Below are 16,716 nucleotides of genomic sequence, written 5' to 3' on the forward strand. Positions count from 1 at the left end.
TTCAGAAGCAGACTATCTCTGAATACCAATTGCTTGCAGACAAACAACTGCCCTCATTACAGGTAGGTAGCCGTGTTGGTCTGGATCGAAGTAAAATAAAAAAATTCCTTCAGTAGCACCTTAAAGACCAACTAAGTTTTTATTTTGGTATGAGCTTTCGTGTGCATGCACACTTCTTCAGATACAGTGAAATGGAAGTTTCCAGGCACTTATGTAGAGAAGGGGTGGGGAGGGGTGGGGATGGGGAGGGGGGATCACTCAGAAGGGTGGTGGAAATGGGTGATTGACTGACTGATAGCTGTTGATGACCGCAAACGACTGCAAATGGTTTTGCATGAAAAAGCAAGGGTTGAGATGGCTGAAGATCGCTTATCATGTATAATGAGATAAGAACCCGATATCTCTGTTCAAACCAGGTCCCTCCATGGTTTTGAGCTTGGTGATAAGTTGCAATTCAGCAACTTCTCTTTCCAGTCTATTTCTGAAATTCTTTTGTAGTAAGACAGCTACTTTGAGATCTTGTATAGAATGTCCTGGGAGATTGAAGTGTTCTCCTACTGGTTTTTCTGTCTTCTGGTTCCTGATGTCAGATTTATGTCCATTTATCCTTTGGCGTAGGGTTTGGCCTGTTTGTCCAATATAGAGAGCTGAAGGGCACTGTTGGCATTTGATGGCATACACAATGTTAGAGGATGAGCAATTAAATAGTCCTGAGATGGTATGTTGGATGTTGTTGGGGCCAGTAATGGTGTTGTCTGGGTGTATGTGGCAGCAAAGTTGGCATCTGGGTTTATTGCAGGCTCTGGTACCAGTGTCCATGTTAAGTCTGGTGGTTGTATTATTGTGGGTGAGGAGTTGTTTAAGATTGGGTGGCTGTCTGTAGGCAATGAAAGGTCTTCCTCCCAGAGCTTGAGAAAGGGAGCGGTCATTGTCCAGGAGAGGCTGTAGATCTCTGATGATGCGTTGTACTGTTTTAGCTTGGGAGCTGTATGTGATGACTAGTGGTGTTCTGTTATTTTCTTTTTTGGGTCTGTCTTGCAGCAGGTTCTCTCTAGGTATCTGTCTGGCTCTGTTGATCTGTTGTTTAACTTCATCAGGTGGATATTTTAGTTCTAAAAAGGTTTGCTGTAGATCTCTTAGGTGAGATTCTCTGTCTGTAGAGTTGGAACAGATGCGGTTGTAACGTAAGGCCTGGCTGTATACGATGGATTGTTTGGTATGTTTGGGATGGTAGCTAGAAGCATGTAGATATGTTTGTCGGTCAGTTGGTTTTCTGTATAAGGTGGTGTCTATACGTCCATCCTGTATTTTTATAGTAGTGTCCAAAAAATGTATTTCTTGCATAGATTGGTTCATTGTTAGGTTGATGGTGAGGTGAAAGTCATTGAATGTCTGGTGGAAGGTTTCCAGGGTCTGTTGTCCATGTGTCCAGATAATAAAAATATCGTCAATGTATCGCAGGTACAGGAGAGGTTTGAGTGGGTAGGAGTTAAGGAAACGTTGTTCTAAATCTGCCATGAAGATGTTGGCATACTGTGGGGCCATGCGGGTGCCCATGGCTGTGCCGCTGATCTGGAGGAACAGGTCATCACCAAATTTGAAGTGGTTGTGGGTAAGGACAAAGTGGCAGAGTTTGGTAGCAAAGTCCGCTGTGGTTTTATCTGAAATGGTGTTCCTTATGGCTTGTAAACCATCATTGTGTGGGATGTTGGTATATAGAGATTCCACTTCAATCCCTTCTGAGTGATCCCCCATCCCCACCCCTCCCCACCCCTTCTCTACATAAGTGCCTGGAAACTTCCATTTCACTGTATCTGAAGAAGTGTGCATGCACACGAAAGCTCATACCAAAATAAAAACTTAGTTGGTCTTTAAGGTGCTACTGAAGGAATTTTTTTATTTAACTGCCCTCATGTTTGCTTCTGGACTTCTCACTTATTTTAAGGACGAATTTTTACTTTTACCTTTATCAACAGGCATTTCATGTGATCTCATCCAGAATTAAAACGGGCTGTTGTGTTCCAATTGTTATTCGTTATTACTGTTGTTCATTCTGACAGTTTTAACTATCAACTTTTTTTCATATTATTTTTTTCATATTATTCATATTATTCTTGTTGTTTGATGATAATTGCATAAATATTTTTTTAAAATTACCGCTACTGCATAAGAGGAATCGAGGCTCAAAAGTTGGCAAGATGACACCCCTCACCCAGCCTGGTTGAGATTGGTGGGAGTGGATTGTCCTTTGAAATACCATTGCTCACATTTTACAGCAAGGAACTGCCTGTTGGATTCTTTGCAATGTGCAAATGTCTGCAAACATGTGGAATGGAAGCTGTTCTGATGGTAGAATGACAGCTGGCACTTTTCCATTCCTGTTCCCCCAACATACACTTGAACTAGTGACCTAGAAGTGCAAGGGTAACCCCTAAGTCATTTTAAGGCTTGCTTTGAATCAGAGTTTGAAACATCTTACTAATTACCCTTATCTAAATGCATTTATCTACTTTCCCTAACATCTCTTCAGATTCATTGCAGTGCTGAATAATTACCTGATGGCCTTGCTCTGCCATTTTTTATGTCAGGCAAAAACTCTGCCTTTAGTCTCTGCAGGCATGCAAGTGGCAATCGAGCTCCATTTGTCCAGGCCAGCAGTTGAGTGAACTACTGGAGGCACAAGAAAGCTTTAGCTTGACATCCCTCAGATTCCTACCTGGGGGAGGGGAAACTTTAGAAGAATCACCAAACATTTCACGTGATCTCACTCTGCCCATTTTTTCCCAGTTATGTTGCACTTGCACACTGTTTCAAATATCCCACAAAGCCTCCACCCACATGGGAATCCAGCCTAGCCATCTTTCTAAAGCTCCCCTCTCTTTCTCTTCCCCTACTCCTGTTCCAGCTTTGACCTGAATGTGACCCAAGCATCCTTAGCACAACTGAAGCTGTGTACAGGCAACAGCTTTGCACATGTTTGAAGGAGACTGTTAACTGCCCACAGAAAAGGCTACCAACCCAATCCTTATAAAGCAGTATTCTATGCACACTCAGGCTCACCTCTGTGGTGCACAACTTCTGGCGACCTCATAACCCGCTCTGACTCCCCTCGCACAACAGATCCACATGCACCTTCTGTCTGCAGCCTCCCATAAAGTTACACGTGCTCATTTTTTTTGAAAAAATGTCTTTGATCAAACTGACTTCATATATTTTGAAGGCTTGCAGAAGGTTGAAACCCATCTGTAGAATTTAAGGGGTTCTCCCAGCGTTGTTTTTCTACACACACATATACAAACCCACCCACCCCTTCCCATCTACATTAATAAATAGAGATTTCTGGGGCATTTCACACTGAGACACTCTGTCTCACACACACACACACATCAGTGACTCTTTCCCTGTGTATTTTGCCCTTCCAAGATAGCAACTCAAGTATTGCTTAAGTGATCACTTGTCCCTGGATTGGTCAGCTAAGAGTCCCTGATCTATGGAGTCTCTTGTTCTTTCTCGGCTTGCTTCAACCTCTCATCCACCCTTTCAAGCATGCAAACAAATCAGAAACTGAAGCAAGTTCCCAGGTCTTTAATCTTGGGTGACTAAGCTGTGGAGCATAATTCTGCAATGTAACCTCTAGTGTAGAAACTGGTATTGTCATCTCGCCCATCATATATATACGGTAAGTAACCCTTCTAGACACATGAAGGAAACATGACATTCCTGCCAGCCCCAACTTGTGAGGTATTCAGAAAAGCATTGTGCTTTCTCAAAGTTATTTTTTTGGGAAGGACATAAATCCACAGTCTATTGAACCTTCACGATCCCGTTGATATTTAGCCTTGAGTTGTACCTTGGTTTGATAAGGAAATAACATGTCAGCTTTTTGGCTCACTCACCAACCATACTTCCAACAAATATTTGAAATTGCAACGGTAATGGGACAGAAATAACATTTAATCATTATGTTAATTCAAGGCAAAAGTTCCTCAGATGCTGACGCTATATGCAAAGGAATCTCAGGACAGCTAGCCCTTAAGACCAAGGAGAGTTAGAAACATTAGCCACAGCCCAAATGACCACTGCTCAGGGAGCTGTAGTAGTCCAGCAAAATCTAGAAGGCCACCAGATCCAGACCCTGCCCTAGAGAATGAAGATTTAATATCACCCAAAGAGGAACTGCACCACCAAAACGGAGGATATATATTTGCATAAGTGTGCTACTTGATATGTATAGATTCACATTTAGAAATAATGACAACTCACCACGGCAGGGAAGAGACTGTGAGGAGGTTGATTCACAATCCTGCTCAGTCTGTTGTTCAGGTGCAAAATTTTCCTGTCTTGTGGTTCTTAGCCTTTGAGCTGGGCTTGGACTGGGCAGTACTTCAAACAGATGAGTCCTTCAAGCCCCCTTCATATAGAGCGCTGTCCTCTGTAGAATAGGACACATGGCCACCCAAAGAGCAACACTGACAAAGACCCTAATCTGCCATTTTAGTGACAGAAATAACAGTACTGCTCACTTTGATCTCCAAACTGTTTCCTTCTTCAAGAAAAAAATTGAAGCAATTTTAAATAAATAGCTCTCATAGTTCTAAGAAGCCTGTGAAATGTTCCTTTAAAAAACTGTCCTCTATTCTTCACATTACATATACAAATTACTGCCTGCAACTTTTAGAGGAATGCTGTTTTTATAAACTATTTAAGCTGTCATTTCCCATTAGGAAATTATCGGCCAGCCAGAAGTTCTGGCATACACAGTTAAATACTGTATTCTTTTCTTACCATTTTCTCCAATAGCACCTAGAAATTATTTACTCTGCAATGCTGAACAGATGTATCAGGAAGGAAGCCTTACTGAATTCAGAGAGACATGCACACACACAACTCTAGTTTAATCAAAGTCATTTGACTGGAGTCTCAATACAGGTTTGTGATGATGCCATCACTGAAACCAGAACAGCTGCACAAATCTTGTGGGGGAGGATCAGTCTGAATTAGCTCCATGGGTCCCTTCCATGCCTGTGATTCTGTCTCTGTGAAGTTAGAACCTTGCAAGAGGATACCTGGTGCATTGGTCAAATCAGTTCCTTTGTTAAGCTAATGGCATCGGTCACTATCATCAGCATCATAAAGGGTTAGCTAAGAAGAGATGTGTTGCCATAGTGACAACACTAAGAAAATGTGTGTTGCCCTGCTTTTAGGAGGGGGTGGGATAGGCATTTTCTCACCACTTCTCACCTGACTGAATGCCACATCATCCCAGCAAGGAGAATAACAGGCCCAAAGCTGGAGACATAGAGGCTTGTCTTGCTCTGTGCTGGACCCAGTCAGTGCCAGATTTACGTATAAGCTAAACAAGCTGTAGCTTTGGGCCCCACTCTCTTGGGGCCCCCAAAAAAATCTAAAGGAAAAAAACCTGGATGTACATTTCCAAAATATAAGATAAAAATAAAACCTACATACAGCAACAGTGTTTTGTGCTGTGTAGGCACCTATGATGTAACTAATGGACCCCGCCTGCTAGCCTGCTCTCTAAAATATCACTGGTTTGCTCACTTCTAAAGGAACTTTTGTTATTGGCAAATACCAATGTGTTTGCATTATTAAGTTTGTTATAAATAAAAAATCATTTTAAGTTAGAGCTTAATAATTATTTCACTATTAATATGCTTCTTCTTAATTGTATTTCACTATTGATATACTTCTTTTTAATTGTATTTCACTATTAATATACTTCTTCTTAATTGTATTTCAGTTCAACAATTACTTTGATAAAATACATATTTTGTCATGTGCAACTGGCTTTAGATACCTATTAGGTCCATAAATTACCATATAGCATATATTCAACACTAAAAAGAGCGACAATTTGTTGTTGACAAAGGACAGCTGGACATATAAAGGGCCCCATGACCTCCAGTAGCTTAGGGCCTCATCAAACCTAAATCCAGCCCTGAACCCAGTGCTATGGCTTGAGGATCTCTCTGGGAACCGAATAGTGAGGCAGGATCGGTGGTGTGTTAATGCTGTGAACCCATCCATCAGGTTGTATATATAAAACCATATATCATCAAGACTCCTCAGCATCCATTGACCTTCACTCCAAGGAATCTAAACTCTGGATAGGTGCAGGCATCCCTGAAATCCTTCCCCTGTTTGGAGGCTGCGGTGTGCACAACATTAAGGAGATGCTGGTTGATATAAGTGGTAGATTCATGCAAGCTTTCATGTGCATGCACACTTCTTCAGATACTTCAGGTATCTGAAGAAGTGTGCATGCACATGAAAGCTCATACCAATGACAAACTTACTTGGTATCTAAGGTGCTACTGGAAGGAATTTTTTTCATTTTGTTCATTTTATTCTTAAATGCAAAGTGGCTATGGTCAAGGCTGCAGTCTTGAGTGGAAAGCATGGGGAGAAGCTACTTAGCCCTTTCCCTCCTGCCCTTTGTTTGCGCAAAACTGATCGCAGCCTCCAGCTGCTTTCTGACAAATGGAAGTAAGGATATTGGATCAGTGTAGCTTCCCCCACCCACCCACTAGTGGTAAAGCACCTTTGGGGAGTGATTGTGAGCAGGCAAAAGGCTGGAAGGGAAACTTTTAAGCAGCCCTTTGCCCCCCTTCCCTGTTTCCGCTATAGGGCTGCTTTGCATTTAAAGACAAAACAAAGCACAAACCACAAAGGGAAAGCACAGCACCACGGAGCATCAGGTGTTGTTTGATCCTTAGACTAACTTAAAAGTGATATTTACTGTTGCAGCTCTGCATTATTTTAAAAATCCTACCAATCTATATTACCCCGAGCACAGTGTATTAACATGGAGAGGGGCTCTACTGCATTACTTGAGCTGCTGATAAAGCAAATTGCTATGGAGGCCCAGCTACTAAGACAAGATAGTGCTATGACAGAAATAATATAAGGAATAATAAGGACCCAGGTGTCCATAATTAAAGCTGTATTTCAAGGAAGGGGTTTTTGGTGACATCATTTATCAATGTCATTACAAGCCCTTGACGGAATTACAACTTTATATGCAGAATTCAGAGATACGTGATTTGTTAGAATGCATGAAGAATGTTTCTATTAAAAGCAGGCAGGCAATATGTTAACCTCTAGTAGTAGAAGTGCCAGCAATCTGTGATAGGAAGAAAACACTTCTTTAAAAAAAATCCTCCCCACCCCCCTTACATTATCCTTAACAGAGTGATCAAAATTGACGGGGTTCTCTTTGGGGGGAGGCAATGGGCACTCCTGAACAGAGTGGGATAGGGCTCTGGAGGGCTGCTGGGAGAGAAAAGAACTGCCTGAAATCTGGCAGTGTCATTACTCAAAGAAAAGGCCTTCATCCGAATTTGGGTAATTTCATCAACCCCTAGCGGTAACCCTCTCCGCTCCCCCAGTCTGCATCCTACATTGTTCAGGAATGCTCCTACAGAGAAGCTTTTCAGGGGTGGGGAGGGTCAGAGGGAAGAGTAGCACAGGAATCTTAAATTTTAATCAGTTTCCTTCCATGCACAGCTCTACCAGTAAGTATCCAAGCCTGCGCAGCTTGCGCAACATACAGGCAGGTTGCAGAGCACATATTACTGAGCTGCAGACACAGGAACGTACAAAAGCAGGCACTTATATGTTGTCCTGGTGGTTTTGTTTTATGCACAATGTACTTTAATTGTGATGTTTCTGAAACCCACACCCTCCAGTCATTTGAAGGAGGGGACAAGCTCTTGAGTACTAATAATAAACAAAATAAATAAGCAGTGCTGGTTCTGAAATGCAGCATCAGCAATCCTGGCTTACAAAATCTGCTTCAGTCAGCCACATTAAAAATGTTTGATTCTACTCGGGTCTCCTAACCATCAGACAAGCACTCCGGCTTCCATTGTTTTCCTCTATCAGTTCCCAATCCTTTTGTGCTTCCTATAATCATAGCATCATAGGATTGTAGAGTTGGAAGGGTCCCCAGGGGTCATTTGGTCTAACACCCTGCAATGCAGGAATCACAACTAAAGCATCCATGGCAGATGGCCATCTAAGCTCTGCTTAAAAGCCTCCAAGGAAGGAGAGTCTACAACCTCCCGAGGGCGTCTGTGCCACTGTCAAACAGCTCTTACTGTCAGAAAGTTCTTCCTGGTGTTTAGTTGGAGTCTCCTTTCTTGTAACTTGAAGTTATTGGTTTGGCTCCTACCCTCCAGAGCAGGAGAAAACAAGCTTGCTCCATCTTCCATGTGACAACCCTTTAGCTATTTAAAGATGGCTATCATTTCTCCTCCCAGTCTGTTCTTATTCAGGCTAAACAAACTCAACTCCCTCAGCCTTGTCTAATAAGACTTTATTTCCAGATCCTCAATCATCTTGGTTGCCCTCCTCTGCATATATTCCAGTTCGCCAAAATCCTTTTAAAATTGTGGTGCCCATAACTGGACACCGGACTCCAGGTGTGGCCTGACCAAGGCAGAATAGAGCGGCACTATGACTTTCCTTGTTCTGGACACTATACTTCTGGTGATGCAGCCTAGAATAGCATGAGCTTTTTTTTGCTGCTGTATCACCCTGCTGACTCATGTTAAGCTTCTGGTCTACCAAGACCCCTAGATCCTTTCCACATGTACTACAGGCAAACCCTGTGTTCCCCCATCTTATATTTGTGCAGCACACAAAACCACAGTACTGTCTCTTAAGCAAATTTCTTTACAGCTTTATTAAGAAGGAAAAATGGCAGCTGGAAAAAGACACAAGGGATGAGAAAATCGGGGAGAATAAATAAATAAATACCCCTGAAACAATAACCAAAACAAACTTCACTTCAAATACCAATATTAATAAAAAGCATTAATTCACTGTTGCAAATTACTTTTGCTTAGAGCAGAAGTACTTGATCTTCCCTCTTAATTATGGCTTCTTCATCGGTTTGCAGCAAAAAGCTTGTGCGTTCAATAGATAAATATTTTATTTTATTTTTTTGTAACCACTTAAAAAGGCATTTATCAAGAAGGCAATGTAAAAAAGATAAATATAGCCAAACCATAGTTTGTTCTCTTTAAAAGCATTTTGCTTTTGGATATATATAGATGAAGCTAAATAAGTGAAAATGGATTTTAAGGAGCACCCATGGTCCTTGCAAAGGTGTCCTGAACTGTCTCCCAAACATGCACTACCATCCTGTGATGTTGTAGGTACAGAACTCTGATGTGCATTCAGACTCTTATGCCAGCCTCTCATTTGTACACACAGGTCTGCTACTTCCGCTGAAACCAGTGTGACTCCATTACATACACATAGACACAAACTGGAATCCATGGTACAATTGTGTTTTCCAAACTATGTCTGCTTTGGGGTTGGGTGAATCTGTTAATTTTGTTTTTCCTGAGTTTCTCAGTTTTCTAATCTTAATGTCAGTTCTACACATTTCAGATAGATAGATAGATAGATAGATAGATAGATAGATAGATAGATATGAATGAGAGAGAAATCCTCATACATTTATCACAATTTTAGTGCAAATTTCTCCCAATATACATACTTTTGTATGGAATTTTGCCTATCCAATTTTTGTATGCTGCAATTGCCACTTGCAAATGTTACAAGCAGCATGTTGAAAGCACCTATTTTGGAAACTTCAGGTCATGTAAAGCCTGGTAAGCAGAATTTTGTGAACTCTGCATTAGTCTAATGCATTTTATCTACTATTCTCGTTAAATTAATGAGAATAGAAATTTCATTCAAAAAGGACAAAATTCTGTAAAATTCTCATGGGAGGGGTGCAATGTGTTGGGTTTTTTAAATAAAAAAATGCAATCACCTTACTTTTGAGGTGGCTGTGGGAAGTTTGTGAGTGTCTCTTCTTTCATTCTACGTCTCACCACTTTACCAGAGTTCCCTGTGAAGAGCGGTTGATGGTTAAACCACTCTGGGAATTGTGTCTCTGGGAAGGGACTAGGGACCTTCTGAAAGCTCTCAGAACTCTGTACGAACTACAGCTCCCAGAATTCTTTGGGGAAAACCATGGCAGTTTAAAGTGGTAGCACCATGCCTTTAAATGTGTGGTGTGGGCATGGCCTAAGTCTCAGTAAAATCATTGAAGTAAATGGGCTTAATCATGGCCAACATCCTTGTTTTTGATGGGCCTACTTAGAGGATGCCATCTGACTAAGTCATACTCAGTGTTTGCGTGTTCAGACCCAGAGACCTCCCCCCTAAATAAATTCACACTTGACTCAAATTTTAGTTTGGTTTTTGGCAGAATTTAGGCCACAACTTTATTGACTACAGAAAGTGAGTGGTTGCATAGGCTCTGGTTCGACTAGCTCCCTGCACCTTTGCAGGCATCGCTGACCCAGGGCACCAGCATAGGTAAGCCAAGGGTGAACACCTGGATAGGCGGAAAGCCGGAAACAGGCTATGTCTGCCACCCAGATGTCCCCCTGGGCTCAGGCACGGGTACAACCCCCTCTCAGGGGTTGACCAAACCATTTGAGTCCCTGGATTCCTTTAACGGAATACTCTTCACATGGGCATGGCGAGAGCGTTCTCCCATCCCTATCACCTGAACCAGTGCCTATCCGCAACCTTACAAGTTGTGGCAATTTGCTACGCGGCAGGCGAAACCAAAATGGCAACAGCCATTTAGGCAAGTGGGGAAAATTCCTGCTGTGCCCCTGTCCCAATGACAGATGACACATGATGGCATAGCAAGGTCAAGCGCAACAAAGCCCTAAAAGTAGGGAGAGGTGGGCAGGTGTTCCGAGTGCACGCACTGAAAGAGGAAGCTCTGGGTCATGTGCATGGGTATATATAGGTCCCTCGATCCGTTTGGACTGTGCCCCATTGGCCAGATTGAACCCAACATCGAGGGACCTACCAATCGGGTGTTGTGGCTGACCAATCTTACCCACCCACAACACAGGAGGTCAGTCTCCAGGTCTCACCGCAACACGTGCCCTCTTTTAGGGAGGACAAAATTTTCTGCACAAATTGGCCTAATAGTGTGAAGCATCTCCTCACCACTTTCAGGACCAGAAATGTGCACCCCTGGTTTGCAGACTTCCCTCTCAAATAGGCAACCCACATAGTAATAGTAAACAGCTATTAGGTTTATAGAACCCAAATGTAATACTGTACATTATTATACAGAAATATTGTTCAGCAATTTCTATGCTAGAGGGTTTAAAATGTTTGAACTGTTACTCACTTATCATATGCAGACCTGCTTGTTTAAAAGTAGGTGCATGTGGATATGCAGAAGGCTTTACCTCAAACATGCTAAGTTTTTCATGGGCTGCTGTCATTTTAATGTGGACACCTCGCATGAAAACTGAGATGGTATAATCTCCACCTGAAATCTGTATCCACAATTTAATTAAATACAGTTGAATTGGTTCCTAATTCCATATTTTGAGTATATACTTAGTTGCTAATTCTTTTCCAATTACTTTACTTGTTTGTTTGTAGACTGTTTTGGGCATTCCCCCCTCCCCCCATTGTTGTTATTGTAAAGTACCAAGTATACTTCCAGGTGCAGTGTAATGAAAGTAATAAATAAGAAGCAAAAGCTAGTCAACCTTTTCAGAAAGTTTTATTTCATATTCAGCTTCCACACTTCTCCATACCCTTAGCAGCTAAGTCACAAATGCATATATATTGAAAGACTTCCCTAAATGGAACACTGTTCTGTTATTCCCTAATAAGGCCAGGTACCAAGAAGTGAGTGCTCCCAAGGAAGCAGAAAACACACCAGAAACTCAGCTCTTACCACTTCTATTTGCCTCTTCTTAGCAACAGCACACGTCCATTTCTGTGTACTGACAGTTTACTTCTTAATGGTTACGCTGTGTGTGAACATTCTGACATCATGGCAATCAAAGGCTGATTGGAGGCTCCTTGCAATAAATCAAAGCCTTAGCATGCCCAGGCCTTGGAGATATTGCAGGAGTGTAGCCAATTGCTAAGAAGGAATTTCAAGCCCCCTTCACCTATATCTGCTGCAGTTGGCTCCCGCTAACCTAATGCCACACAGCTTGGATAGTTGGGCAACAGTTGGGTAGAAAAGGGCGATATGATTTTCCCTGCTCAGGTGATGTTCCATTCACACATTCTCCTGAGCAGTGTAGAATGGCACAAGCAGAATAGAAAAATAGAGTTGGATGATACCCCAAGGGTGATCCAGTCCAAACCTCTGCAATGCTGCAATCTTGCCCACAGCCATCCGTGGGTGGGCTCGAACCACCAACCTTCTGATTACCAGCCAGTCCCACTGACCCACTGCGCCACAGGCTCCCATACTGCTACATGTGCTTGTGAATGGCACATCAGACTGTCAGGTAAGTTCCTGTGTATTAGTTGGCCTTTTTCATGATCCTCAGATTTTAATCGGATGTTTTATTCATGTTTTTACTAAAACCATAGTAAATGCATTGAGTGTATATGAGGTGAAGCAGACTATAGAAAATAATGACAGTGTTCAGATCTGCTGTCTGAAGATGGTGCTAGTGGGAATTCCTAGCAGTGAGCAGGGAAGTACTGAGAGCCTCTCCAGAAAAGCTAACCATAAGCAACTGATAACTTACACATCACTGCAATGTGATTTGACTATCACCATGTAATTTACGTTATCTTGAAGGTGGTTTGGATACCTCACGATCCAGAATGCTGCAGAATGGTTTTTGTCCACTACAAGCATAGCTGCCAAGTTATCCCTTTTTTAAAGGGATTTTCCATTATGCTGAATAGGCTTCCTCGCGAGAAAAGGGAAAACTTGGCAGCTATGACTACAAGTATTGCAATAGTTGTATTGGTTATTAGCTGGTTTCTGAGACAAGGTGATGCAATTAGCCCTTAAAGCCCTACATGTCCTGGGATATCTGATGGATATATAACATTCCAGGTTTTCATTTTTGTTAGGAGCCACTACCATGGCAGACGAGACTCTATTGGTGGAAGAGCCTTTTTCGTGATGGTTCCTTGACCCACCCTCATGTCAGAAATGCACCAGATTTACTCAACCTTTTCCATGAACATTTTCCCTTTTAAGGAGACATTTGGCCTGTAAGTGATTGTGAGCCTCTCTTCTGATTCTGATCTCCTGTGATGCTGTTTACACCACATTGTTCACATTCTTTACTATTTTAATGTTTAATGCTTTGAGGAAATGGTAGGAAAGCAAGCTACAATGTATAAATAGATTAAAATAAATATTAATATAGTAACATTACTAATCAAGAGCTTTTCCTATTCTGGAAAGGCTTTATATTCAGTATACATCATTCCTGACTATTTTGGATATGTTTCTATTCCCTGAAAAATTCCATCATGGTGGCTGTTATCCTAGTTGAAGCAATGTTGGCATGGGCATGTTAGTCTTCATGCCCCAACCAGCCTGAGTAATTCTTAAGTCCTTTGATTTTATAACATCCATTTAAAACTGGTGAACATTCCAAAATAATCACATCCCAACTTTATTTCTGTTTTGGGAGCATTATGCTTATAGAATGTGCAATGTATGTTTCGCTTTGTAATAACTGCAAACAGCTTTTGTTATTAACATTTTGTCCAAGCTTTATTCCTTTTTGATGATCAATCATAGTATGAAAAGATTCTGGGTTTGTTCACAAATCATACCTGCTGGCATTACCTTCAGCTTCTCTCTTCTGAAAAATGCTCAGTAATTTGTCTTTGCTGCCCACTTCCCAGATGTTATTACCCTGGAACTTATGTTCATTTTCCACATGACTACAGTAAGGAAAAGCTGTGAGAGACCAATGGTTCCATTGGCATTGCGCCCCCCCCCCAATGTAATGTACGAATGAACTAACTTGCATTTTAACTTAATTTTGTTTTTGAACGCACAGAGGCAAAACTTTTGCCAAAGAAACAATTGAATGACCCTTGAGTATTCCAGTGACAGCATCCTTGATTGATGTACACATAAATTTCTGTTTTAGTGCCAGACTATTGGAGGCCGGACATAAACATTTTTGCCCACATGTGCATTTTGCAGACAACATTCCAGAGTGTATTGAGGAAAGCCTATACATATGAAACAGGCTTTTAGCTGTTTTGAAAGTCCGTCCATTCCTTGGATGATTGGACATTGACAGAACAAGCGCTACTTACCCCTGCTGGTTATCAGTGGGCAAATGGATAAATGATAATAACTGCACATATTTAATGGGTTTGATACAAATAAGAGAATATGTGGCAGAATTATGTGGCAATCATTTTAACAAGGTGATTTGCAATATGTGCCTGGGAGCCTCAGTTCATTCTATAATTAGTGTGAACTCAAGGCCTTGTAGTACTTCATCTCTCAGGCTGGAAATCAGTGTCGATTACAGTACCTAAAGTGTTAAATCATCTATTTTGGAAAGTGTGTGGTTCTCTAAGATGCCTTTCCCTTGGACCTGAAAGCATGTTGCGAGCTTATGGAATTAGGTCTTCTTTCACCCCTGCTCACCATGAAGGCTCCTTTCCTGAAATTATTCTGGTGGACAATCTAGCGAGACAACATTATGGTTTGTCTGTTTCACTTGGGAGACTTGAAACATTGGTTCAGGCATGCCACTTCAGGTTTCAGAAAGTGAAACACTCATATCAAGGTTCAAAGGCTACTATTGGATATATTCAAGATTTAATTGCAAAAACAAAAACTCAAAAACCCCGTCTCCTGTTTTGTTATTGATGTTGTGTAAGCTGCTCTGAGAAGCTTTCTGGCTGAAGAGCACTGATAAATGCATAAAACAAACCAACAAAATATTTAAGAACATTTGCTGAGGTTCATTTTTATATCTCACTATAACCAGGGAAAGGGACGAGGGTGGCGCTGTGGTGTAAACCACTGAGCCTAGGGCTTGCCAATCGGAAGGTTGGGGTGAGCTCCTGTTGCTCGGTCCGAAAGCACCGAGTTCAAAAGCACGTCAAAGTGCAAGTAGATAAATAGGTACCACTCTGTTGGGAAGGTAAACGGCGTTTCCGTGCTCTGCTCTGGTTTAGCCAGGAGTGGCTTAGTCATGACCTGGAAAAACTGTCTGCGGACAAACGCCAGTTCTCTTAGCCTGTAAAGTGAGATGAGCGCCACAACCCCAGTAATCCACAACTGGACTTAACTGTCAGGGGTCCTTTACCTTTTTATAACCAGAGATATAGGCTGCTCTGAAGAATACATCTATATGCGATCCAATAGGCAGGAATTGGGGGATGGCGATTGGAGAGGAGGCTGTCCCTCTTTGCCTCCCCTAAATAGCCCTGAATTGTCTTGCCTTCGAAAGCCTCATTGAGCATTCTCATCCTGTACTCAAGGGATTGTTGCCAATAACACTTCAGCTATACCAATAGTTACACTGCCAATAGTTAACAGCATCACTTTCCTATTGTGATGATAACATCACACAAGAGTTTTCTTGCTGTGCTCCTGCTCTTCGGAGATGAGGAGAGGGGGAATAAGCCCCAGGACTCCCCAGTCAGTCATCTTTTGTCTAGACCCAGTGTTTACCACAGGGCAGCACTGATTTGAGACATCTGTTTTGTCTACATGGACAAACATCTGGGAACTGTTGCTGGCATATACCTCAGTCCACTGTGCCATTTCAAAAGGGGTACATTTCCCCTCATAACACAAATCTATTTGGAAGAGAGCGTCTAACTTGAATAAGGTAATGAACAGCTGAGAGGTTTCTTTCCGTACCTTATCCAGCCTGCAGGCTTTGCTTTCTCCTATCTTTCTGTAAAACTACACATTTTTCGTGCATGTGAGAACTCTCTACTATATGTACTGTGGAGGAATATAAGACGGAGGCAGTGTTGGTGGACAGTTTCTGTGTTTTGGGAACTGGGCATTTGGCCTGTTTTAGATGTAGTCATGCTGCTTGTGAAAGAAGATGTATATGGTCTGGGGTGCTCCTTGATCCAGCATTGTCACTTTGTGGCTTTTGTGCCAGGAGGTCCTACTTTCTGCTCTGATTGATTTGCTAAATATGGTTGTTCCTGGATCGAGTTCTGCATACTCCATAGGAACCTTCAGTTTACGTTACTGCAAAGTGGTCTATGTAGGACTGTCATTGACGAGAGTCTGGACCCTGCAGCTGGTACAAAATGCAGCCTCTAGAATACTGTCTTGAACTTCTGTGCAATCTCATGTAACACTAATTTTTATGGGCTGCCTATGTTACTGGGCCCAATTTAAGGCATTGGCATTAACATATGAAGTCCTGAATGACTTGGAACTTAAGTATTTGATGGAACGCCTCTTCCCATACCATCCTGTCTGGGTGCTGAGGTTGGCAGGTGTGTGTGTGTGCTGACTATGGAAGCATAGAAGTCCATGTTGACAGGATTCCATTGCCTTGTTCAGAAGCATTTCTTCTCTCAGGCCTTTGTATGATTTGTTTAGGTTACTCTGGTCTTAGGGCTGTTTGTGTTGTATAGCTTCTAGTCCAACCCTTTGCAATGCAGGAATCTTTTGCTCAATGTGGGCCTCAAACCCACGACTCTGAGATTAAGAGTCTCGTGCTCTACTGACAGGGTCATCCTCTGTACGTATTATAATTAAGGACAATATAGGCCACTTTAGGGAAATCAACATAGTTTAACTATGCATGTCAGTGACTATTCATTTACTTTTGATATACTATTACTTTGACTACTTATATTCACATACATTGTGTTTGTATCCAAATATATGTTTTACCATATATAAGTAAACACAGTAAGAATCCGTAG

Source organism: Zootoca vivipara, chromosome 8 (assembly GCF_963506605.1).
Source record: "Zootoca vivipara chromosome 8, rZooViv1.1, whole genome shotgun sequence".
NCBI lineage: Eukaryota > Metazoa > Chordata > Lepidosauria > Squamata > Lacertidae > Zootoca > Zootoca vivipara.